The sequence below is a fragment of the Dermacentor silvarum genome, chromosome 9 (assembly GCF_013339745.2).
Source record: "Dermacentor silvarum isolate Dsil-2018 chromosome 9, BIME_Dsil_1.4, whole genome shotgun sequence".
Lineage (NCBI taxonomy): Eukaryota > Metazoa > Arthropoda > Arachnida > Ixodida > Ixodidae > Dermacentor > Dermacentor silvarum.
The window spans coordinates 142,580,562-142,608,202 of NC_051162.1; positions in this window are offsets into that span (position 1 = coordinate 142,580,562).

A 27,641-nucleotide genomic window follows, 5' to 3' on the forward strand; every position below is an offset into this window, starting at 1 on the left:
TACCGTGAAAAGGTGAAGCAGAATAGGGCTGCAGCCAAAATAGGCGGCTGTTACAAATTTCGTCGTAAAGGTTCTGCGCAAAGCACAGTGATACTACATTGCTTCTCCGTACTTAAAGGCGACAAATAGAATGGTTGGTCAATGAAAATGCAGGCTATCGTAATTTCTGACCAAAGAGAAACAAGAAGGAAATGGGATGTTGCTAAACAACAAAGGCATTTCAAAGCAAAGTTTTTTTTTTTTTGCTTCATCCTTTCACTTTTACTTTTCAGGTGCTGGTTGCTGTATTGCAGGAGTAGCTCATTCTTGACTTAATGTAAGCACGCATAAGTTATAGTGCCAACAGAGGCAGCCTGGGGCATCAGGCAAGGCACGTAAACTTTAATGTGAACTTCAACACAAACATGCCGTCATCGTCACGTCTTCGCCGCCATTACGTCGTCGTAATTTCATCTCCTTCGTTCCATTGTTATTCTTTGTTCTCATCTCGTCGTCATCGTACTGCGGTTTTCATTCTGTAGTCATGTTGTTGTCATTTTGTTGCCGTCAAGCCACCGTCCTCACGCCTTTCTCGTTATTCCATCGCCATTGTCGGTATGCCGTAATCATGCGGTCGTTGTACTTATGTAATTAAGTTTTAATTATGCAGTCGTCAAAATTATGTATTTACGCATTGCTAATCATGTCGTTGTTATTCCAACGACATCATGCTCTCGCCGTCGTTTCGTAGTCGTCATGCATTTGTGGCCGTACCGTCGTTGTCATTTCCGCTTCCTTATCCCAACGTCGTTATGTGGTCATCGTTAGGCAGTTATTGTCAAATAGTCGTCATTGATCCTGCGCCGTCATCCCAATATCGTCGTACCATTTTCGCCATACCATTGTCGCCACGCAATCGCAGTGATAGCGTTTGTAGATAGTTCAGCCGTCTTCTTTGCAGGTGTCTTATTGCAGTGCTCTTTATTCCTTCGTCGTGGTGCCGTAGTAGTCGTTTCATTATCCTGATTATGAAACTTTGAGTTTTAAACACAGCAAAACAATCAGTCCTTGCACGTAGTCGTTGATATCAAGTGTAATGATTACAAATTTTTGCGTTTATATCTAATATTTCATTGAATATGGTTGCTTTGCAGAACAATAAGCCAATTGAAGCTAACACAATGACGTTTATTCAATTCCATCTACTGGCCATCATGATTTACTGGCTCATCCGCCATATTGTTACAGCTCTCGTAGGGACTAGGGCTAGAATTCTTTCTCGCAATTTCTGTACAAAAATCTACAATTTGGTGGCCAGAGATCTGGAAATACCGGCTATGGATTGCACCAGCTGACAATGTGATGAAGGAATGCATGTCTGATGTGCTCGTACGTGTCCATGGTAATAAATCACTAGCCGCCTCTCTGTTGCGGCATCTGGAGCTATAGACCGATTAACAAAATAGGAACACTACGTTGGGGCCTGGTCGATCGCTAATTTGTCAAGCACCTAGAATATCCGCAATTAGGCAAGGACTGCATAGCCTAGGGAACAACATGCCATTGCCAAGGTATTTCGGTGAAACAGCGATATGCTTCCAAAAACAAACAGAAGGTGTATGCACAACTGACGCAGCACAAGCGACGCAGTAAAACCGCATCGATCTATAGCATGTTGGTATCAACGCGACGCCCAACTTCAACGAAACTATACAAAGTAAGAAAAGTTGTTTTATCGGCCTTATAAACTTGTAAACATAGGCACACTGACTAAATTAACAAGCATGGTGTCACACATCCACAAGCAAACATGAACGCCTTTCATTCAATGACCGCATGAACTCGCTTTCGAAATGCTGGACTGAGTAAGTGTGGGAGCACCACTGAGCGAATTGACCTTCGTGCCGGCGCTCACATCAACGCGATCTAAGCCGCGAAAACACAGGGAGGACTGATTCTGCCCCCAGACGCAGATACAGCCACGGGGGTGGACGCTCGAGATGGCCCCCCTCCCCCTCCTGCATGGAGCCTCCGGTGCGGCGAGAGCGCGCAGCCGCAGTAAAGCGCGGCCCCACTACCTGCCCACGCTCCGGGGAGCCTTTCGGCCCGGCGGGAGCGCCGACCACCGTAAAACGCGGCCCCTCCACTTCCCTACCCTCCCTTCGGAGCATTGCGCGCGACTGGAAGACTGCGCACTTCTGCGCGAGCCACGATTGCCGGCTCACCATCGCATGCTTGCACTCGCACATACAGCGTACGGCACACGGCGCCGATTTTATCGCCCGTGGACTATATACGAAACCTCACGGCGACCGCGATGGTAGAAATGCGCCTAGAGTGCCCGTATAATTGCTATCACAATAAAATGTTATTCTACGAACATACAGTGAACGACCAGTGTTGGTCCAGGACGCTCGAATCCAAACAGGATATTTAACGGAAATTGGTGTTCTAATGCAAAGTGAGAGAGAAAGTGAGAGGAGGCACATACAAATTTGCTTACTTACGCGGCAATTTTGGAAACGCGTATTTTGTTCTGTTATTCACGTACAAAATAAACCTCTCACACCACTGCCCTTTTGCGGCGGTAAAGAACCCCAGGTGGTAAAAATTAATCCGGAGCCCTCCACAACGGCTTGCCTCATAATCATAACTGGTTTTGGCACGTAAAACCCCAGAAAGAAGAATGGTCTTTTCTGGTCATCGTGAATCTACTGACTGCAAACTTTAGGTTTGGTTAGCTCCTTGATTTTTTTTAAAGCAAGGCCTTTTTTTAGGTTTATAGGAATACGAAAACATAAGGAATATTGAATGCTTACATATATTCGGACATGCGTCGTACTTGTGTGTGCACAGCTCTCTTCACCATATTACCTCGTCCTCGTGAAATCACTGCGTCGATGTCTCACACTGTGCAATCTGTCTGAATTTTTTCCAGCATTTCAGCATAGCTTGTGATCGCTGTAGTGCATAAACCTGAACATTGCACACCAGAAAGTTGTGACCAGCGCGGTGTACTAATATGAACATTTCATGCAATTACACGACACATAGGATGAACATAAACTAAACTGTAGAGATGAACATTAGCTTTCTTGCATTCATTTATCGCTTCCCGAAAGCTTACTTCAGAAAAATTCCATCTTGTGCATTTATTTCCAATAAGAATACCTTCATACAGCTCGCGCATTTAGCCGTCGCACGTAGCCCATCTGCAATAGAGATGCGGCTGTAGCGCATCCAGGAGAAACGACCGCTATGTAATTGGTTCATTACACTCCTAGTTTCCCTGAATTTACATCTTCAATGGATAGTTGCCAGTAAAATATTCCACAAACGAGAGATATGAACTAGAACATAAGAAGAACACTAGAAGTATAAACTGTTTGACAAGAACACTAAAGTGATATGCTGAATGGTATTATTAGAATAGCTGAACACATGACGAAGGGAATATTTACAGATTTCATAACCTTCAACGGATGTTTCGTCACGGCTTTCCTATTACTGTGGCCTACGTAGGCTTGTCCTCACTGATTATTGTACCGTCCCTTCAGCGCTCAATTGCCCGCGGCCATCACGTCGTCTTAAACTGGACCACGCCAGCAATGGCAGCGTCTTGTGAGACGGTAAATTGAATGCAAATGATGCAAGGAAACAAAATCGGCAACACCCATATCACAATGACTGTCGAAGGTAATGTGTTTAGCATTGAAATAACGTAGCGGCATAGCATATTGCCATTGTCAAAGCGTCATATGCATCAGGCGTGTACTTCAGCGCGACTCCTCTCTCACGCTTACCTATGAACACGCTGAACCATCTATGCGTGGCCTCAGAAATGCCGGGCGCGCCGGTGCGTGCGAACGCTGAGAAACGCGCCATGCAGCAGCCGGGCTCCTATCTCACGCTTCTTTCTGGACCCGCTGTGCCATCTAGTGGCGGTGCCCTGAAGTCCGCGCATGGCCTTAGAGACGAGAAGCGTGGCACGCCGGGGCGTGCGAACGCTGAGAATTGTTCCCTCGCTTGGGGGCACATACTCAGTGGGCGATGTTGGCGATATGTGCATTGAAGAGCGGCCCATATCCAATGCAATTGTGGGCTTGAAGAGCCCATGTGACGTGGGTTCTATTCCGCCAAACGTCTACCTCTCTTTTTCAGTGCAATAACCATGGAATCCAAGCGTAAGCAGGGCTTCTTCTCCATTATCTGTCCATTAGAAAATCTCTTACTAAGGTAGAGCGAACCTTCCGTACATTTTAACAGCGGAGCTGTTTAAGCTTTTCGTTTCCCCGCGTAGCGTTCGCAAAAACACGCCCAGCGAAGAGGTCACTGCGCGTTGCCTAGACACCACCCGCCACAGCGGCGCTTCGCTTCTCCTAGCTCCGGCAACGCCGCCGCGCCAGCAATCGTCACTGCTCGTTTTATTTTTTCTTGGTGGACGCAATGAAAAGTCAGCCCTCGCATTACACTGCGCGTTGCACTGCGCGTTGCATAGCGCAGCTTGCAACACCGAGACTGTGTTTCAATGCCGACACCGCGTTTCACCGCGTTGCAATGCCGGCAACGCGTTCCAGCAGACCCCCTCCGTCAATGCGGTCGGCCAACAAATAACTTACCCAGCTTCGCCCAGCCTTGTCATTGCTTGGCGCCGCAATTCTTGCTTTGCTTAGTCATGACAATGCTTTGTGAAGTTTGTCCATGACGTCACACTGATTATAAAGATCATGTCGCCGCGACGAGGACACGTGCAACTCTCGTACCATTCGCACTGAGTAAATGTAACATCGGACGACCCAAGAAGTACGAGACTCCCGAGGATGAAGCCGCTCAGCTGAAAGCTCGTTGTGTCGCCAGCCGTGAACTAATGCGGCGATTGCATGCTAATCTTGAGTATCGCGCCGAAGTCGCTGCTGCTGAACAACGACGAAGGGCCGAGGATCCTGAGCTCCGAGCCCGGGAAAACGAGCGTAGGCGACAGAACGACCAGCGACGTCGGGCTAGTGATCCAGGCTACCGAGTCATGGAGAATTTCCAACGTCGAGTCCGTCAATCAACGAGTGGCGCCGTTGGCCGATTCCAGCGGGAATTACTCGGCGTCGAGTTTGTACACAGCTTCCGCGTCTGTGACCGGTTTTGGTTCGGCACCAATCTCTGTACTATGAGCTCGAATTATCTATGAGCTCGGTTATCACCAGCTCCGCTGTCTCTCCAGCCTTGCACAACTAAGTGCAAGCTGCGCAAACCTTTTCTTTTGGCGTAGGCTTGTAATTTAGATATGTGGCAGTCTGGGCACGTTGGTATTCCATTTTTAAAAGCTGTACAAGCGCAAGCAAAACACGGACGAATAAAGGCACACATACGTACACACCCAGGCGCTCCTTGCAAGAATTTATCGTATTTTTGATCCCGACGCTACTTTTGATACATCACATGATCTGAGCGCGTCAGTGCGCAGAAAACGAAGGTATTACGAATCAACAATCTACACGAGCGAGGCTGGCACATACAGAAAAAAAAGTAATCTAGAGGGCGGAACATATATTTGCGTGATAGATGTCTCAGTGCACATTGGATTTCACTGCACGTAGTAAGGCCAAGATTTCGCCACAGTAGTCTGGCGAGAACAAAATTACGGTAGCTAGGTGGCTGAGGGTTTTCAGTATTCTTGTATGCTGTGTGGCACGTTTATTCTAGTATATGTGGGAGTGTGCTTGGGCGCAAAACCTTTGCATTCTCTTAACACCCCGCGTCGGAGGAAAAAGGAAAAATGAACCTATGTGAGGCGTAGCAGCAAAGTGTTTAAGCCAACTTACTGTATCAGCGAAAGTTCCTACAATGTAATGTTATAACAGCTGCTTATTACGTCACATATTACGATGAAATCTTGACGAAACAATAAAATGGAATCAATAGCACACTGCGTGGGAATAAATAATGCCGGAAAGAATGATCACTGCTGTGAAGCAATGAGTGGCGCTCACGAAAAGACACGGTCTGAAGCACGTTTGGCATCTAACATGCCTTTGCAGCGGAATGCATTTATCAGCAAAACAAACATCGCGCAATTATAACAATTACGGCAGAATAGAAATTACATGCACCAAGAGAACGACAATGACAACAGTATGGCAAGAACGCCAATGAACATGATAATAACAATGGTGTTTACTTTATTTTTAGAAATGATGAAAGAAATTTCTGTGCGTAAAGTCATGCTGGCAAGCGACCCCGCTCCCTTGGTAAACGGTCTATGAGTCCGTGTGTAGCAATGCGGACTAGGCCAATTACCACACCCTATTGAAATTTAGTGTTTCATCTTCTGTTCCCTGGTTCTATCTAGTTCCCTCGTCGTATGCGTTGGCGTCACCGTTCTGTTTCGTATAAAGTCCGAGTTCAATAAAATCGCGACCGTTCGCCGTGTGCTGAAAGATGCGAGCGAAAGCTTGCGAGGGTGAGCCGAAGATGGTGGCCTAATGTGGCTGTGTCTTCTCGCGCTCGCAAGGGAGGAAGGGGGGGGGGGAGGGGGGGACAGCGCATGCCGTGTTATCACGCACGCATGGGCTGGGGGTGGAATGGGAAGCTGTGCGCTGGTGAGAAGGGGAGGGGGGGTTAGAGGGTAGTGCGCATCTCCTCCCTACTTATCTTGGAGGCAGTCTGCGGTGGGTTCGAAGGCTAGGCGACTTCAGATTACTGATGGCTTCGTGTGCGCTCGGTTCTTGAGCGCCTATACTTCACTTTGAAACGAGAGGCTCCACTAAGGGGAATTCGCTCGCCAGTGCCGCCGCTGTTCATCATGCCAGCGTTCTGACAGCGAGTGTCCGCGTTCATTGAGTGAGAATTGTTCGTGTTTGCCTGCGCACGCGTGATAATGCGCTTTTTAATTTAGGTAGTAAGCGATTGTGTATAGTAGTTTATGCAGCTGATAAAATGACTAACCTGACTTCGTATTGGTGTCTAATTTTTCTATCGTAAGTAATGCTTCGCCTTTCGGGAGAAACCGTTATCAAGGACAGATGCCACTAGACATCTTGGAATGCTCACCCGTGATATCACGTTCTCCATCTGGAACACGGGAACTTCTCCAAGCAACCGGCTGCACTACCTAGACTCTTCTCTACGCCTTCGAATGCCAGCTGGACTCTGCCTTCACGAAGCTACCCTGCTTTGCCGAATATGGCTAGGAGTGGCTTTTACCAAGGCTTTTGCTTTCCGAATCGGATGGGCCGACGACGCCTCGTGTGATGACGGTGGTAGCGACGAGACTCTGTGACTGTCCTTGCTACAATTTACAGAGACGATCGCTCGCAATCGCGATAGCGCGCTTTGGCCAAGGACCTCTAACAGAGGAACTTGTTTTACAATGCAGCCACCACAAGCAATCGCAGCGGAGGGCGACGAGGGCACTGTTGCAGTTTTTAAGGGCAACAGGCTTGGACAAGCGGCTGTAGCCTGAACAGATGTTTATAGTGCTGCAAGTGCTACTGTACAGTGCGGTGACATTACGCGGTGACAGTGACCGACTGTGATTGTGTGTCTGTGCTCCTTTCTTTCTCTATCTCTACTTTCCTGTCACTTCACCTGCCCCTCCCCTCTCTTCCCAACGTAGGGTAGCATACCAGATCTTCCCATCAGGTTAACCTCCCTGACTTTCCCCTTTCTTCTGTCTATATCTCTCTCTACTTACTTTAGCTTGTTTGTGAGAATTAGGTGCGGCCTTTGAGCCTTGCTGTGGAGCGCCACAATGAAGATTAACTTCTTCGGACAACATGGTTTTTCGCAGTAAATGCAGACCTAATATTTATGGTGCGCTCGCGTATTTCTCGTTCGGAGTTGTTTTCACTTAGCAGACTTGGTCAAGATCATGCTGATTGAAATAACTACTAGTTGTGAACAACAAAGGTTCTATGGTTATCCTGACAATTAAATAGAAATGAATAAAGAGTTCGCTTCAGAAAGTTATTAAGTATATGCGTGTCCTGTTGTTTTCTTTCTCCTTGTCTTCCGCTGACGCTGTTAATATGCAACAAAATGCAGTGAAGAGAATAGCAGTCGCATAAAACTGGAGGAATATATACATATTAAACAGAGGTACCGTTCTCCTAACTTTGAAAAACTATCACGGCACATGCTTGCAATAAGAAAATAAAAAAAACATGACACAAGTATACTGCACTACGATACTTTACGATCAGTGTTCACAAGAAACTTACACATGAGCATGTACTAAAGCGAAATAGTTTCTCATGATTCCGCGCATATCATAGTATGGTGGAGTATTATAAAAACAATGCACAAGGACGGCAAGAACGTCATAAAATATGCATGAGAGAAGCTTCTCCTGAAAATAAACTACTATTTCAAAGCATGAATGATGGTACCAGGTTTCTTTATTCTCTGTGCCATTTTCTTCCATGCGCAATATGTAGTCCGTGTTAGCCCTTCATAATAACATCCGAATGCTGCTTACTTTGATGGACGTGACTATCTTTCTAAAAGCCTCACAGACGTTATTGCACGGCCCTGTCCAGTTTTGAACAAAATTGATATCAAGGAAAGGACACGCGCGTGCAATGCAAGACAAAAAAATGTTCATAAAATAAAATCGAGGAAATTGACTTTTTCGAGCGACACCCTGAAGTCAGTCGCTGGAGCGATGTCCTACCGAAAAACACTTTTTTTTAATTTCGGCGTGGAGTTCAAGTAAACATAAAATGTTCCTATAGAAGTGGCGGACGCGTAGGTGACAAAAGCTTGGACAGGAACGCCAGGGAAGGAACCGGAAATGAAGAGCGGGCGACGTGCTTCTGGTCCAAAAGCGGAGGAGAGCGTGGCGCCAATTGATTTTGTAGGTCCAGAAGATCCGAACCACATATAAGATTTCGCAGTGACCGCACGGCAAGTTCTGACAGCACTGATTTTATTTACGAGTGTAGGACAATGAACATGACGGTCAGTTCAGCTGGACAAGTCATCTAATGCATAGAACAAATAACCAGTGGTCTCTTATATATCATGTGTTTGGGAACGAATAGAAAGAAAACGCAGCTGGAGGGGCAACACGTTGAGCATAATAGGAGACAGCGCTGCACTTGTTTACGAGACGCACAAAAGGAATACGAATTGAACTAGCGCGAACTCCAGCTTTAGTCACAGGTTAGGGTTAAATTCGAAAACAAGAAACTGGTTCACAGGAGCATCGAGGATTGCAGTGAAAAACAGTGATCGAACAAAGAGTGTTGATAAAACTATAGTTTCGACAAGAGGACTTGTCGAAGACTTGCCCTCACGAGGAGAAGCGCCCTTGTCGAAACATTGGCTTCAGCGACATTTCTTGTTCTACAACTGGTAATCAAGTTAGGGTTCGTGCGAGGAGATTAGGAATTATGCAAAGAAGGAGCCAGATGTCGCACGACAGGTATAGTTAAAGATCGACTGGTGAAGTCTTCGTCCTGAAGTGGGTATATTTTAAGCTGATACGAATATGACAAAGTAAAATAGGTAGAAACCTAGAAATTAGCATAGGAGCGCACCTACATGGACAAGTTTGACGGACATATTCAAGTTAAAAAGCGTGAAAAACATAAACCTACACACAGGAGAAATACTTTGAACCACGCGAACGAAGTCGTGCTAGTTGGCGATGATCCTGTTGCACAAAAGCTTGCAATAGGAAGCAGCACTGCTATGGAGTAAATAACACCCTCACATTGCTTTTTTTTGGCGGAATAGTATATAAAGACATTTTAAATAAAATATCTAGTCATATTGCTCAGCGATCCTTTGCGGGAATGTTTATGATAAGGAACATTCTACATTTCAAAACCACGTAGTTGTATGTGCGCTTTTCGTACACTATTGCAGTCCTCCACTACTGCAGAGAGCGATTAAGCTACGCACCAGCACACAAAACACTGAATAAATCACAATCCACCACTTGGCGACTACTTCAGACGCGAACTTTCCAAACCCCGTGCTATACCACCGAATTTACCCCGATGCATACTCCCCACTCTGCAAAGCCTGCGAGGCCCGCGCTGACCTCGATCACATCATCTGGATATGCGCGAAAGCTACACCCACCAACACTCACCACACTAACACACATCATAACTACGGCCGAGCAGTGGGAGACTTTGCTGCTCAGCTTGGACCCAGAAGAGCAGCTCTGGGCCGTCCGGATGGCCGAAGACGCCGCCAGAAAGCAAGGGCTGGCCGCCGTCTGAGGAAGGGGAGGCCTGGGGGTGAGTCTCCCAACCCCGGCCGCCTCCAGACCCCATCATGGACACAATAAAGTTTTATCTCTCTCTCTCTCTCTCGGCTTTGCAGGGAGGCTCGGTAAATCTCTTGCACAGGACGGGGCATAGATTCAGCGTTATAATATATGGCGTCATGTCCGGTTGCGTCGAGTAAGACTCCTGAAACACTAGCGTGATCCGGCACATACACGCTGCGTTGGTTAGCGTATTAGCCAAGGAATGCGGTATTCGGCACGTACACAATTGCTACCCAGCTCACATTCATTTTCGCTGATGCTTCAGCAGTGATACCTGTACCAGAAAATCTTCGAGTCTCTTTAGAATTGGCTCTCAAGTGCTTAGCGTTTATGCGAGCAAGTCTTTCTTCTTTAAGAACAACCATGTCAGAACTTGTCGCCGCAATAGTAAAGTAGACCGGATTTCCCCTGTTTTGTTTTATTTCGTTTCTCATCAACATTAAGAAACACAAAAACCAACATCATGGGCTCCGGACTATTCAGCACAACTTTGCAGAGGAAGCCCTCTGTTAAATGATAGGCTCAGTGGGCCCATAATAAACGCGACTGATTAATTCATGGTGTTTATTTTATCAGGGCAGCAAATAGCTTTATATATTCTCCTGGCGGGGTGCACCTGGATAACATCTGACCACATCAGTTTGTTTAGCGCTCCGACGAAATGCCGTCAGCGGGGCCGTGAATTGAGCTTGTGACCTTGTCTTCAGGGGCAAAGTGCCGCAGCCACGTTACCCATGCTACAAAAGCAACGTCTGTATTGCAGTATCACTAGATTATCAACATAGCATGGCCTGCCGGCTTGCCTCACTCAAGAAACTATAATTCGCATTGGAAAACCCCTAATGTGTACTAGTGAAATCATCAGCCCCAACCAATTTCCCACTGCACATTACGCTGTCCTAGGGATCGGTCCAGTATACTATTGCGCTGTGTTCTTGATTGGCTTAGTATTGATTACAGCCACAACGGGACAGACCTCCTTTACTAATGTACTGTCTCTGTGAACGGCTCAATTCAAACGGCATGAAAACGACTCTTGGACTGACAGAAAACCAGAGGGCTAGGGAAGGGGCTGTAAGAAAAAATAATACTTTGTCATTAGACGAGCACTGGGAGAAAATTATTACGGTTCCCATGAGGCAGGAAATCTGGCGTGATCAAGCGATGGTACCAAAAGTGACCGACGGCGCAAAGAGTAAGAACACCTCAGAAAACGCTCGGAGAGGTTCTCAGGGAGACTCCTGTAAACAAAGTAAATTAAGGGCTTTGAAAGGAACATTTTGTGCATTGGCGTCTCGGTGTGAATAGAATCAGGGCCGCCGGCGTGCGAGACGAGCACGCTTCGCTGACGCCACGGCGGCTCCACGATTGCGGCTGACTAAAGGTGCGTGTAGTGCGTGCGTCATTACACGCATCATGTCGCCGCCACCTGGCTGACTAAAGGTGCGGCCTAGTGCGTGCGTAATTGGTCACGTGTTGGCCCAGGGGAGGGGGTGGCGCCATGTCTTGAATGTTGACGAGTTAGAACAAGTTGGAGTGAGGTGACTAAAGATGCAGCAAAGTGAATTAAGCTCGAATCACGTCAATGAAGTTGAATTAAATCGGAATAAAGTGGATTAAGGTCGGTACAGAGTTATAGCACGGTGGAATAAAGTTGATTAGGATGGATTAAGGTTGGTGCCAATTATTGCAAGATGGATTAAGTGGGATTGAAGTGGATTTAGGTTGGTGCAAATTAGAGCAACGTGGATAACGGTGGATTAAAGTGTATACACATGAATTAAGGCTGGTACAAACTAGAGAAAGGCGGATTAAGCTATAGTTTTGAAGGACACGTGACAATGTATGACGTCACATATCATGGACGTAATCAATTAATTGGAGATCACGTAAAGATACTTAAGTGACTGTCAATTGTTATCTCTTTCTTATGGGTTCATCAGGTAATTGTCGACCCAGTAATTACGCGATGAAGCCTCAACTTTCCCAAGAGTGCTACAAATAATTGCGTTACCATTTATTCGACAACTGCAAAACGCCCGCCAAGAGCAGGGTGCCTTCCTCACTGGGGTAAGGAGAAGTGGGAGGTACAGGGAGAGGTTGATGGCAGGTGACTATGATATATGGTACAATGAGCTACTATATACACCTTGTCGAATACGCGGATGCGCGCTTTAGACACCTTACACGCAGGGATAATCTTGATCACATAAAACGTTATCGCGCTAACACATTTCGCACTGTGTTCACGCATGCATGAAAATACTTTTTCCATAGGTCCTAGAGACGACCGTCTTCCCCAGTATCACACAGAAAGGTCAAGAGTAATTTTGTGGTGCGTTGGGAATGGTCTACTCTTGTCCCCGCAGTTAAAATATTTCCTTCCGAAAAGGGGAGGGAGTCTCAGCTGTCAACGCTAAACTTAAGTGTCTTTCGCTTGGCCGCATATTGAGGGCACAGGCAAAGTATTTGATCTATTGTTTCGGGAGTGTGATAGACGCGACAGTCAGGGTACCGTGTCGTCCGATGTTGTGAGGGTATCTCCGATAGTATGCCACGCCGAGCCGTAATGGATGGATGAGTGTTTCCTGGCCCCTCCGCTGCCGAAGTGGAAGCCGGAATCGCAAACCAGCGTCATGTCGATGGAGGCGTTCTTTCCGATGTTCTGGATTGTCCCATTGTCGCGCCATAGAGGTTTCGATGGAGTTATGTGGCAAGGCTTTGATGTCACAGCGGGAAGAATGAAGTTTTATAATCTTCCCGTCAGCGTGTATCATTCCTGCCGCCGCGTCAACCTGCTCATTTCAAGCGATTCCACAATGACTACGAATCCATTTCAGCACGATGGTATGCCCGGATTGAGACGCCTCAGCAACTCAGCAAGCAGAGCCATGATGTCGTAAACAAGAAGACTATATGCGCTTCTGCGATTCATATAATTGCTTATGAGTTGCAGCGCCGGTTTTGAGTCACAGAACACTGTCCATTTTTCGAGGCTTTGTTGCAGTATACAGCGGATTGCTTCTCGAACGCCGGTCAATTCAACTGCTGAAAGACGATGTTCTTTGTCCTATAGTGAACGGTTGCGTGATCCCCATTCCAGGTACCATGTGCTACTGCGGAAGATGTCTGTGTTGCAGAACCATCCGCAAAAACATGTTCGGTATGTCTGCACATGTATGCAATGTAGGATAACATGAAATGCTTGAGCCCAGCAAGCGACATTTACGACTTCTTCGTTATTCCGGGGATTAAGTGCCTCATCGTCGGCTTTGCCACCGTCCAGAGTGGCACTTCCGGTATGCCATGCGGTGAGAAATCCGATGGCAGTAGATCTTGATGTGAAAGCACGGCTTAGTATATGAATGTGAAGGCAAGTGAGTGGTGAAGGCTCGCACGAAACCGAGAGAGCAATAGCTAGGTGTATCGACAGATGTTTTGTTTGTACAGAAGAAACCTGTGACGTAGCTAGCAGGCAGGCGCAACGACCGGATAAAAAGAAACAATTTTTTGTCATTTTTCGTCAAGCCACTCGTTTCATGGCCACAGTAATGAATGACAGTTTTTTTTCCTATATAACAATATAGGTTCATGACCAATAGAATTATACGTGTCTGCTAGATCCAGCTAGTTTTCTGTCGTCGTAGGCAGAGGTAAGCAGCTATATCTATGTCGCCATGGCCTGCAACAGGTCTATAGGATAAATCCACTGAAAAGACAACCACCATGCCGGTGAATAACAATGTACGCACTTGCGCAGTGCGCGACTACTCGACTACAGACGAGCTCAAGCGCAGAGGAAGTACATAAATGGCTCAGTGATGTAGTTCGGCATAAAGCCCTTGGATCTTCGAAAAGTAGCGGATGGTTTTCATCTTGCCGCTGATCTACGTGATTCGACGACAACTTCAGCACGCCCCCTGATGTGGGCCAGGAGCCGCTAGCACGTGCGCCGCACACGCATTGGACTTATCTTTTTCGCAAATAGGAGGCTGGGAAGAGTTGCGGGTCACCCCGCGAGCATATGTTTGATTTCAATGATGCCATGACAATCAATACATTCCATCCTAATCTCCTCTCTCTGGATATATTTTGTTAATGTGGTACGGCGTGGGGTATGTACCCGTTTGCAATAAGCGCAGCGAGACTGCCTGAGCCCTGTTTAGCTTTGAGTAGTGGCAATGGGGATTGCCTGCGTCCTAGATAGTAGTGTTTGGTTATCTCATTATAAGTTATTAAATGATCTCTGTATTCCCCGGTCTGATGGTGAACGGCTCGGTTATGACTGTCACGGCTAGCAAGTCCTCGTGCCAAGTCATGCGCAACCTCGTTGAGGTTTACCTGAGTCTCGTCCACTTTCCCCATATGTGCAGGAAACCATCGGATTTCTGTTCTCCTAATACTAATGTTTTCAAATAGTTTAGCTGCAACTCCAGCCTACGTAGCCTTTATCGAAACTTCTTATAGCGGCTTTGGAATCACTGTAAATGAAGGCCCACTTATTACTCCTGATGGCTAGAGCAATTGCCACTTGTTCCGCCACCATGGGTTCCTTGGTAAAAATAGTGATAGCATCTTGAGCTGGTGCCCGACACTTTTTCCTCTCGCCATGGGCGTCTGGCAGTGTGTTGCGGTGAATTTACGAACACATAAGTTCACGGCCAGAGAATGCCAGTTAGCGGTACGTCGAGCATCCCTTCACCTGAGGCGAGCAGTACCCCGAGCCTTTTCTCGTAGAGGACTGGAAAATCAACCTGAAGTGTTAGCCGAACATGCGATTCGCTGACATGTTTACCTCGTGAACACACCCTTACCTGCCCTCCGTGGTGGCTAAGTAGATATGGCGTTGCGCTGCTAAGCCCGAGTCCACGGTATCGAACCCCGGCCGCAGCTGCCATACTTCAATAGGGGCAAGATGCAAAAAACGATGCTGTACCGTGCCGTGTACCGTGTGCAAAATAATTTTGACGCCTGGGACATACACTACTGGAGCAATGCAATATTACCGTTTGCACGGCATGCGACCTTGCCACTGGAGGGACATATGCGCACAGCCTGTTGAGCTAACTGAGCACTGAGGGTGCAGGCGATTGACACCTAACATCCTGATCGAGAACCTCGATCACGCTTAAATGAATTCGGATTGAGCAAAGTCACGATCGCAAACTTCCGTGTAGCAGCCCTTTATTCGGATCTGGCTCGGCCACAGTTGTAATTGCCCATGTGACAGGTTCATAAATAGATGTGGAAGGAGGTTTAAATGTTTGCTAGCTTTGCAGTAGCAAACCGCTGTTCACATAGTTAACACTATCATGGTGCAAAATATCGAGTGTCAAGTGCTCGTTTTCATCACGTAAAACAAATATGAGCGCACATGTTCGTGCGCTTGCCTTCTGTGATCGCGCTGAAAATTCCATTATCTAGGCTGGAAACTTCAGAATTAACCTGCGAGCTGATAAGAAAAGCGAAAGTGAAATCCGCAGATTCTGTCGGCGTGTGACGACTGCCCTTGTCGCGACGGAATGCCAGCACCTGCGTTTGTTCCCGCTTTTTGTATCTTGGGAAATAGAGAAGCCGATCCCACTAAAGCCCCTCTATATAAAAGGTGGTGACACTCTCCTCCTCCGCCTTCCCTCCTCGTCGTTTCTCCTCTTTTTCGCGCTCCTTCCTCGACCGTGGCGCTGCCTACACCGCTTGAGTAGGGAGCCTACATGCAACGCCGTTTTAACAACGCCGTTTTACAACGGCGTTGCATGTAGGCTCCCTACGCTTGCGCGTAACCGACTACCTTTAGCAGAGTGAATGCACGCATAGCAATTCCGTGCGGTTTAAGCGTTCGCGTTGGCGTTCTAGCTCCGAGTAACTACGTGATAGCCAACGCCTCCTGTTCAGCATATGATATCTATGCGGAGGGTTATATATATATATATATATATATATATATATATATACATACATAGACACGTGCACGTTTTCATCTTTCACTGGTGACAGCTTTTCTTAGGCTACCAAATGTTAAACATTATCGTCGCTCGGCGCAGGACGCGCGTGCATGAATCGGAAGTTTCTCGAACGTTGTCGATGCTTCTATCCGTTGTCTGTTGTCACCGGTGCTTATGTAATCTGAATGTATGAGCGACGCGAACTGTCTAGTACTTTCTAGAAGACACGAGGGCACCAGGGATTACTCTGGAACCTTCGATGACTCATGTAGAAAAGGCGACGCGTTTCGCCGCTGATCAGATTTCGACGATCGCCGGCTGTGTCGCCGCAATCATTGTGCTTCGAGTGCAACTTGCTTTTGTGCGCCCAGGTTTGCCCAATAAAATGTCAGCTTTGTCATTCACAGTTTTGCGACTGTTTTCTTCACCGCAACTGCTACGTGACAATATATACAAATTCAGTGATGGCAGATTCTTTTTCCTGTTTTCATAACTATTTTTATAAATATCTAAACGAGCGGTAACGCCGTACCATGACGATTCCGAATGTATCGCGTGCACTACATTTGTCAAGGGTGTGTGGCAAGATCTTGTTGCGAATGGTTGTAAATAACACGTTTACGATCGAATGCCAACATCCTGGCCTACAGCAAATCCTCAGTAAGCTGAATAATCCGCTCCGTCCTTGCCACTTGAATTCGCGGCGCGTATAAGCTATGACGCCCAAAGGCTGGCGGAGGGTACGGACGCACCAGCCTTAGTGTCCTACAGCAAGTGCGTCTCAGAGACATAGTGTCCGTGCGAACTTAGTTGAACTAACAAGCAAGCGAACGACTAAACGAACGAGCAAACGACTAAATTAACGACGACTAAACCAGCCAGTGAACGAGCGGGCGACCGCATGTTTTCTTTGCGAGTGCTCCACCCCCGCATCGTAACCTTCATACACTTTAATGATCACGCGAATTAGCGCGTAGGTACGCCTCAAAGACATATGATGCTGTCGTTCGGCGACGAACGTACCCCGTAACTCGGTTTCGGGATAGCACGCACGCTTTTCATCGGTGCCTTTGTATCGAAAATCCACCGGGCGGCCGCCAACGACGAACAAGAACAAAAGAGGCAAACAAAGCTATTCGGTCTAAAGAAAGCTAGTAAGTAACCACAAAAGGCAGAGCTGCTTTCCTAAGATGAGTTTTTATGCGCGAGCCTCAAATGTCAAAAGGATTGAGCTGAATCGTAAAAGTTTCGTACTCACGTTTTCACACGCAGTTTCGCGGGCCCGCGAATTCAATCCTGTTGGCGTACAGAACGATTAAGCTTCTTGCCATTGCGGAAACTAATTTGGCATCCGAAAGCGCAGCAGGTCATGGAGATGGAAATTGCCGTGAAGCGACGTCGCACTTGACGCAAAAATAGTTCAGGGCGTTCGCAAACTAAAGCAACACGGAAGAGCAACGGCGCCAACATGTGCTCCTCGCCAGTCGGTAGACGCTTATCAGGCGAAAATGGCGATGGAGCGCGATCGTAAACAAACGCAGCCAGCGCCTGGCGGCGCGACGGCCCACGTGTTGCCATTAGGCCAATACCGACGCGGCCACGGCCTCAGACAGTGCGTGTGAGGAGAAGGCGGCATTCTTCAAAGCGTGACGCTACTTTTTACATTGAGGGGGTTTTAGATCCCAGTGCATTTCTTCGTGTGATTAACGCAATCAAGCACTCAACAACTCGCCATGACGAACCGGCTCGGCGGACGCGCACAAACCGCAAGGAAGGAAATTAACACCAGGGTACACAAAGCCGAGAGCGTGTGGCAACGTGCGTGCGGCGTGTTTTCTAGCGACCAAACATTCATGCGGATGCCGGATGTTCACGTGACCAACTCGTCGGAGTAAGTCGGGAGCAGTCCATTATTCTCTGCTCACAGAAAACGACCAAGCTTCCATATATAGTTTCCACAATCGAAAAGGCGTATAGATGGGCACGTATCTGCCCGTCTTCGCTTGATCATGCAAAGCTAAAGGAAGAGGTCGAAGTAAACAGCATTTTCAAAGACGCCGAACAAAAGGCGTTTCTCCCTTATATCCAACGGGCGCTTATTGTAACCGGCTCAATCAGTCGCTCGCCATTTAATTGTTTTTCAATTGGCACAAGGCGCATGACATTGTTGGAAGTTGTCGCTACTTTTCTAAGATCTAGGGGTATTAGTTTGGCATAGTCCACCCGGGCACTCTGCTGGAATTTGCAATGACATACGACTTCGCAAATATGTTGCAGCTCCTGCAATCACAACCTCTCCCTGTCACCGTTTTCCATTTTTCACCGTTTACCCAAGCGACACGTTTGTGGTGCCGGCACGAAAACATGCTAAAATAATTAACCCCACCTCGTTGCGGAGGTTGGCAGGGCCATGCTATATGTGGCGAACTTTCTATAAATGTCAGAACACTGCACTAAACTTGTGAGAATGAATATGCAACGCGCTCGGCCCACGATGTTTCTACACGCGCGTCCTACGCCCGCATCCACGTCTAGCCTTCACAGAGGTACTGGGAACCAAAGGTCGCCACGTGTGCGCTCAAGGTTATCGGGATTATGCGAGAGGTGGACACGGTTGCTCTTCACGAGCGCATCACGTGAAAAACCTGGCGTTCTTTTCTAGGAGCGGACTGCTCTTGCATAACTGAACAAGTAACTCAGCGCGATATAAAAGACAGACACAAGAAAGGAAGAAACAAAGACAAGCGCTTGTCTGTCTTTTATATTGCGCTGAGTTACTTGTTCAGTTATGGAAAACCAACTAGCCCAACAATTAACTATTCTAGACTGCTCTTGAAACGGATTGTTCTTGACTTCAACCAAAGCCAACGTCTTGGTCTCAACAAGTGAACGTTTTGGATTCATCGTTAGCACACTCGTGCAGAGTACACTTAGAAGCACCTCTAGCCTGGGTTGTCGCATTCCAAAGTCGGTCACATCGTTTTGCTACTTGCCTTTACTGGTAATTTTGCGCACGACAGATTCCCGGTATTGACTCAATCGCGCCAGGCCACTCTTACGTTTGGCAATTTTAGATTTTTATATACAATAACTCATCCTCAGCCTCCTGTATGATTTGGATATCTCTAATAATCGGTAAATGAATTAAGAGAGGCCTGGTATAGTTTGGTACAGGCTGTGGCCCCTAAAGGAATATAGTATTTGGGAGAGACAGGAGAAAAGTTGTTCGTGGCAGTTTGGCCACCTGTTTGGGCAGTTTGGCAAGAGGCAGTTGCTGTACACTCAATGCAAGAACGTAAGTATTGAGCTGAACATAAGAAGTCATTAGCACTCACCCTTCACAAACAGTCGCCCTAAGTCCCAAGCATGGAACAACCACTACGCAGCTTAACTTTGGCGCTTACAGGAGAATAGAAGCAATCACTACGTTGCCAGGCCGATAGTCCAGAAGTGAAGCTGTCGCATCTTTGGCAACCACAAGACGCTGTCGTGACTAATGGCTAAGTGTATGACCTTGTTATAACGATATGACAGGCCAACGACTGGACTATGCCGCTTAACGTCTCCGTCATGATAAAGCTTAGCAGAAAGAGCTACTCAGCTTCAAAAGATACAAAGCTACAAAGCATAAAGCAAGGACATAGATGATCCCCAACACATCAGAAAATATTTGAAAAAAGCATTACCGCAATCTTTGACTGTTTCTATACAACGAGTGGCAAAGTTGTTTCTGCATCGCAAGAAAAATGCACGAGTATTTAATATACAACACATCGGCGAACGGAATGAACCGAGAGGCTCTCGTGTCGGTTCCAAGCAATATCTGTTGAAAATAATACAATCCGTCGATTCGGTTAGGCGTCATTTGGGAACTAACATCTGAAAGCAACGCCATATCTAAAACAGTTGACCAAATGTTTAGCAGAATGAAGGCGAAGGAAAAAGCAGTCTCCGAAAAATGTTCGACGTTGGCGAAAAACAAATGTAATGAAAGGAACGCCAAGGCTTTCTCGCAAGATTGTGCTACTGGTTTGCAGGTTACTACGCGAGCTCCTTTGAAAATGCGCATTTTTTGCGTGATTGTCGTTCATCGACCGAGTTTCACTTTATATGTTCTACACGAAATTTAAGTTTGTGATCAATATGTCCTTGCAGTTATACCGCACACAGCACCCCCCTTACTGCCAGCAGCATTGCCACGAACTGAACATTTCTGTTTGTGTTTAGCCAATCGGTTGACCTTTTCTGCCACGGCTGATATGCGTGGGCTCGTATATTTGTCTTCTTCAGGGTACATTGCCGCTACTTCCAGGGCCAGCGACGACATGGAGTCAGGAACGGCACCAGCTACATTCGCCCCGTCCACTTTCCTAATTTGGCATTGCCGATTTAGCACCCCGGACAAAAGCAGTCCATTCAGCGATAACATGCATTGCGCAACACTATCGGGAACCGACTGGTCGCTCCCACCTGTCTACTCTCTATTCATCGTGCTTCTATCTTTGGATCTCGTCATCTGCACAGCGCTGCGGGGTGGACTCGTCCCTCGGCAAACGCAGGGACAATCATAGTGCCGCGTTTAACGTCACCGTGCAAAGCTATCGTAATGAACTTCGTATTGAACTTCATTAATTTGCACTGCACCTTCAGCACAAAAGGAGTGCGTGTTAACCAAGGAAAGCTTTTTGCGCGTTGACCTTTCAAATTCATTTGCATTCCTAATTGCAGTCTTGGTTCCTTCAGTTTAGTAACTTTTGAGGCGCATCCATTATTAAGATTGTCATCATAACGGTAGACACCCACGTCTCAGTGATTAAAGGATAAACGAAAACCAGTTCTGGGAATACATTACTGGGGCCTGCGCAAACGGTTTTGAAGATATTGGAGAAAACATGCGCGAAAACATATACGGTTATGACAAGCAGTTGCAGAATGTGGCAGCACACCTCTGAATTCACCGCACTTGGTATCTTCCTTCCGTCGTCTATGTGACGACTGCGTGGTGAGAAATTTTTGGCATCATGACAAATGCCCTGTGAAATGCGGGAGACTGTGGGAGGACGGAATGGAATCCATTGACAAATAAGACAGTGGCAGAAAAGCGCCGATAACGCTAACCTAACTTCATGAGAGGTCGTCTGCCGTATCAAAACTTAAGCGGACATCCCGAGTAATTTCAAACTTTCCTCAAAAGTTTCTTGCGAAGCCCCACAGGAATTTTATTGCGATAGAAATTATATGGACACTTAAACCGGATTTCTGCTGTCGGCGTCGCCGTCGCCGTGAGGTTCCGTATAGATTCCAAGGGCGATAAAATCGTCGCCGTGCGCCGTATGCGCGAGCGAAAGCGCGCGGGGGACGCGCGCTATCACGGAGGACGAGCTCCCCCGCGCGCTATCACGGAGAGCGAACGCACGGCGGAAAGCAAACGCGACCGTCGCGCGATAGGCCGTGGGGGTATGGGAGGGAGGGAGGCGAGGCGACGCTGTGCTCCGGCACCAAAGCGCATCTTGCAACCGGGCGTAAGGGTAACTTGCCACTCAATCTCCCACGCGAAAGCAAGAAAGCGGGAAGGCAGCGCGGGAAGGAGGGGGAGGGGCAGCTTCTCCTCTGCCAACAACTTCTCCTCTGCACAACTCCTCTGCACTTTGCCCGGTGGGGGCGGTCGCCCGCTCCGTCTCTTATCTCCACACGACTCTGACCCTTGTATGCGCCGTGCATTCGCCGCTCAGTTTCCTTTGAAGCGATAGAGCGCGCGAACCTTCGTCCTGCCCGCTGCGGCGGCAGCGCTTGCTGCCAGCGTTTGGACAGTCGTTGTCAGCGGTCATTCAGTGTGATCTATTCATGTTTGCTTGTGCGCACTGACACCACGATTGTTAATTCAGTTAGTAAGCGAATGTGTCCAAGTTTATGCAGCCGATAAAACTACTATCCCTACTCCGAATACATCTCTACTAATTTGCTATCGCCATCGATGCTTCGCCTTTCGGGCGAAACTGGGACTTTTTTAGCAGACAGAGAGAGAAAGGAACAGAAAGGCATCAAGCTGGGGAGAATATCCAGAGGCACGTCCTGTTTGCTACCCTGCACTTGCGAAAGGGAATATAGTGATAATGGATCAAGAGTGGAGTTAGAGAGCCCAGTATCTTCATTTCCGTACATGATCAAAGGGTGCAGCCGGTTCAACGCTGTCCGGAGAGGTTCATGCTCGACGCCGTGCCGGGAAAAGAGAGGCAAAATGTGTTCCATAGTTGCTCTTGTTCCACAAGAGTCGCACATGCATGTAGCCCACATTCTGATGCCGAATGAGTAGGCCTATGTAGGTGCTACCCCAAGCCACAGGCGGCATAAGAATCTCGCCTCAGAGCGGGAAACATTTCATGGCACTTGTAGACTTATGGCGGATCGAATATATGAAGATGACACGTCGGGAAGTTGGCATAAGACCAATGTTCGTGTGTCATACATGAGGGTTTCATGCAGGATCGCTTCTGGATAAGGGAATCGGAACTTGTCTGGCTCTTACAAAAGAGGAGCGGGCGGCTTATCGGCGAGATCATTACCAGGAAGCCCGGTATGTCCAAGCGGCGACTGAAATATAATTTCACGGCCCTTTATCGATAGCTTGATGGTGATCCTCTATTATATAATATACCAGCAGCTCACGAGTATTGTGATATACGACCTTCTACAGACTCGGAAGTGCTGCCTAAACCCCCTTATTCAGAAATGCATCTTAACTTGAAACACCTGCATGACTTGATTTAAATAACACTTGTCGTTAACGCACCGAAGAAAACGCAATGAGAGTCTTGGACACGTTTACGCCAGGTGTCACCTTCATGTCAAGTATGGGCTTCAAATCAGGATGCATTCCTGAATACAAGGGTTAGAGTCGCAAAAGACGACCAATTTCCGAGGTTGTTCAAGAACATCATTAAGAACATCAGTAACAGTACAAGATTGCGACGTTAATGACGTTTTTAATGTCATTTTGTACTAATGGCGTTATAATTTGCGCTCTGCGTTTGGCTTAATCGCGTTCACTTGTTTTCTGTAAGTGCTGAGTGTGGCGTTTACTACAGCCAGATGTGCATCGGCTGTGTGACATGCCTAGAGGCCGCGTGCCTTTGGGCAGCTCAGCCAACGGCCATGTTGCACATGAAGGTAGCTGAAGCCATGTTGAGCCAGGACTGTAGTCATATGACTCATATCCATACAGAGCACCGGTCATGGCGCGAATCCGCCTGAGCTATATATAGCTACGTGCGAATGAACTTACATGGCACGAGAACTTCAAATAACTGAAACCTTGGTCTTGAGGATTGTAAGACTGTGTGGCGCCTGTGTGGTATGCAGTATCAAAGGAAAGAGGTCGAAGCCATCAGGCGTGGTCTGCGGTTGAGCACTATGCTCACATCCTAAATTAAGCGTAATCTATTACGAAGTTAAACTGAACTGTGTAACATCTACACCGCTATGGTTAGCCCGCACACTTCTTACTTCTTGTGCCTTTGCTCTTGCAGTGTCCCCACTACTTCAGGTGACAATATGCCATCTATCAAATCACTTGCCGAATCACTGACGCGAGGTCGGAGCGAGCTGGGACGACGTCAACACTGGCAACGTTAGTTACGTTGGCGAGGCAGCCGAAATTCGGTGTTATACGCCGGGCTTTCAAGGCTTCAAATGTGCGGCAGTGCCGAACGATGTCACTTACGGATTCCGGACTGCCTTTTCAGATGAGGGACTGGTACACGTCATCGGTGATCCCTTTTAGAAGATGGCCAACTCTGTCCTCTTCTGTCATCTGAGGGTCCAGAGCCTTGCACAACTTCAGCAATTTCTCGATGTACAGTCGACCAAAAAAGTTTACGGACCACGGGATCTCAGAAAACGCTAAATATCCGAGCAGCCTTTAAATGTAGCCAGTAAAACCGTACATCACAATGTTCTTCGCATATACCAGTAGAGGCTGGAAATGGGAATACCAGGCTACGTTCTGAGGGTGCGGAGACATTCAGATTTTTTGTTAGATCCCTTTGTCCGTAAACTTTTTGGTCGATAGTACATGGTGCAGGTTTCGCTTCTTTTTAGGTGCCGGATCTCCGAAGCACTTCTTGATTTAGTCTATACAAACTTCTCCTACGTCGCCATGCTTTCTTCGTGGTTTTCAAGCCACACAAACGCGATTCCTTTGAGGAAGAAGCCAACGTTGTTAAGCTGGGCGGTGGCATTCTAGCCCCTGAACGGACTTGTGCGTTGGTAAAAGCTGATCCATCCGCCCACGTCTTCCCTGGCTTTTCCGACGAAGGTTCGTGGTTCGATGTAGGGCTGCCATGGGTAGCTGGAAGAAAGGTGGTGGGTTGTCGCCCTCGGAAGCCGCATCTGGTGGCAGACCGGCAATTGGGCGACTTCGACGAAGCTGCACTGATTGCGATTCTCCGGGCGGTTTGTAGTCGTTCTTCGTGGGCGACGTTATTTTATCCTGCACCTCCATCAAACCTGTTACGATGGATGGATGATGGATGAAGAACTTTATTAGTGTCCTTTAGGGCGCGTGCTAGCGCGCAGCGGGCCGCTCCCACGTCGGGACAGAAAGGCCGAGCCTCTCCACCGCGTCGCGGGCCCGTTGGACAGCCCATAACTGTTCTTCGAGGTTGGGGCGGCGCAGAACCGCATCCCAACGTGAAGAACTGTTGCTTTCATCGCCGCGTAACGCGGGACACCGCCAGAGCATGTGAGGTAAGCTCGCTAAGTCATTGCATAGTGCACATGTATTGGTTGTCTGAATTTCGGGGTACATTTTGTGAAGAAGTCGGGAGTTTGGGTATGCCCCCGTCTGTAGAAGCCTTAGTGTTAAAGCCTGAGGTCTATTGAGTTTACAATGCGGGAGGGGGTAGATCCTACGAGCCAAGTAAAAATGCTTAGTAATTTCGTTGTACGAGAGAGGAGAATCCCGATAGTCAGTACCCCCAACGTCATGCTGCCCGGTGGTACTCGTAGCTACGCGGTTGATAATCCCTCGTGCAGCATTATGTGCCGACTCATTGAGGTTGGGCGGGACACCCTCGATCTGTCCCATGTGGGCTGGAAACCAGATCACTGTGTGTGGCTTGATCTGCTTGCTTCCTAGTATCCCTAGGGCCAGCTTGGATATGGTTCCTTTGGAAAATGCCCGAACGGCTGATCTTGAGTCACTGTATATTGATGTCCTCTTGTCGTCCAATAAGGCCATCGCTATTGCAGCCTGCTCTGCGATCTCAGAGGACGTCGTCCGAATCGAGATTGCGTTCGTTACTTTACTTTCATGGTCTACGCTAACCGCAGCGAAGGCCTGTCCGTCGGCGTAGCGAGCTGCGTCTACAAAACTGTTCTCCGAAGCCCGTTCACGAGCCTTTTCCAGGAGGGCCTTCGCGCGCGCCCGACGTCTTCCCACGTTGTGTTCCGGATGGACGTTTTGTGGGATCGGGGCGACAGTGATGCGGTCCGGCTGCTCTCGAGGGATGCTGCAGAACGTTGTTTTGACTACTGGGGGGGGGGGGGGAACGCCCAGCTCCTGCAGGATGTGTCTTCCAGCTTGTGTGGTAGATAGCCTGACGAGCTGGGCCCTCTCCTGCGCTTCCGCCAATTCCTCGAGCGTGTTATGCATGCCGAGTTGAAGTAAGCTTTCCGTATGTGTGTATATGGGGAGGCCGAGGGCTCTCTTGATTGCCTTCCTGATTAATGCATTGAGCTTATCCCGCTCCGATCTTTGCCAGTTGTGCATGGCCGCGACGTAAGTGAAATGACACATTACGAACGCATGCACCAATCTCACGAGGTTGTCTTCTCCAAGGCCTTGCTGCCGGTTGGCCACTCTTCTTATTAATCTGATGGCATTGTCCGTCTTCTTAGTGAGACGCAGCACTGTCTGGTTGTTAGAGCCACTTGACTCGACCATCATGCCGAGAATCCGGATGGCATCCACCCTCCGAATATAGCCTCCGTCGTTTGTCCGTAGTTTGATGTCGCATTCGGTGAGTGGCTTCCATCCCTTTGGTTTGGGGCCTCTGCGCTTGGGTCAATATAGTAGCAGTTCCGACTTGTGAGGTGAGCACCGAAGGCCCGTGGACTCGAGGTATCTCTCGGTAGCATCAATCGCCTCTTGCAGGGCCGTCTCTACCTGTCCATCACTACCTCCCGTACACCAGATGGTAACGTCGTCTGCGTATATAGTATGACTGATACCGTCGATAGCAGAGAGTTTCCTGGATAGACCAATGATGTAGAGGTTAAAGATGGTTGGGGATATGACTGCCCCTTGTGGCGTCCCCTTAGACCCCAGCTTGATCATGTCTGAAGTCAGGTCCCCGATCTTAAGGGTGGCTTCTCTGTCTGACAGAAAAGATTTCGTGTAGGAATGGAAGTGCTTCCCCAGGTTAAGGCTCGAGATGGTATCTAAAACGAACGAGTGAAGAATGTTGTCAAAGGCCTTTTTCAGATCTAGACCTAGTATGGCTCTCGTGTCCCGCGTATTAGAGTCAATAATGTGATGCTTGATGAGCTTCATCGCGTCCTGCGTCGATAGTCCAGCCCTGAAGCCGATCACGTTGTATGGGTAAATGTCGTGGTCCTCCAGGTAGCGATAAAGCCTGTTTAGGATTGCGTGCTCAGCAACCTTCCCCACGCACGATGTGAGCGAAATTGGGCGGAGGTTATCAAGGCTGGGCGGCTTGCCTGGCTTGGGGATGAGAATGGTGTTGGCCGATTTCCACATTTCCAGAACTATACCACTGCTCCATGCTTGGTTAATGATGTCCTTTAGGAATTCGATCGACTTGTCGTCCAGGTTCCGTAGAGCTTTGTTTGTGATCTTGTCCGGACCCGGAGCCGATCTGCCGTTGAGGGCGTGGAGCGCCTGCCTGATCTCCTCAATCCCGAATTCTGCGTCAAGCTCAGGGTTCCCGGAGCCGTCGTAGTCAGGTGAAGGTGGTGTAGGGCCCGATGCGACAGACAGGTATTTCTTCACTAGTCTGGATAAAATTTCCTAGCTCGAATATTCTCGCTTGGCTGCGTGTAGGGTGCGCGCCAGTGTGTTGTGTTGGTTGGTTTTAGTGTTCGTCTCGTCGAGGAGATGCTTTAGGAGGTTCCAGGTTCCTCCGTTACGCATCTGCCCGTCGATCGAGTTGCACACCTCATCCCATTGCTGTTTAGAGAGGGCTCTGCAGTGTTCCTCTATAGTTCTGTAGATTTCTGCGGTCTTTTTTCTGAGCCTGCGGTTGAGTCTTTGTCCCTTCCACCTGGCGAGGAGGGACTGCTTGGCCTCCAACAGGTGAGCCAGGCGACTGTCCATCTTTTCCACCGGGAGGTCGGTACAAACCTCTTTTGTGGTAGCTTCGATGTCGTCTCTAACCTGTGCCACCCATTGTTCGAGGCTAGGCTTGTCCTCACTCTCCGTTCGC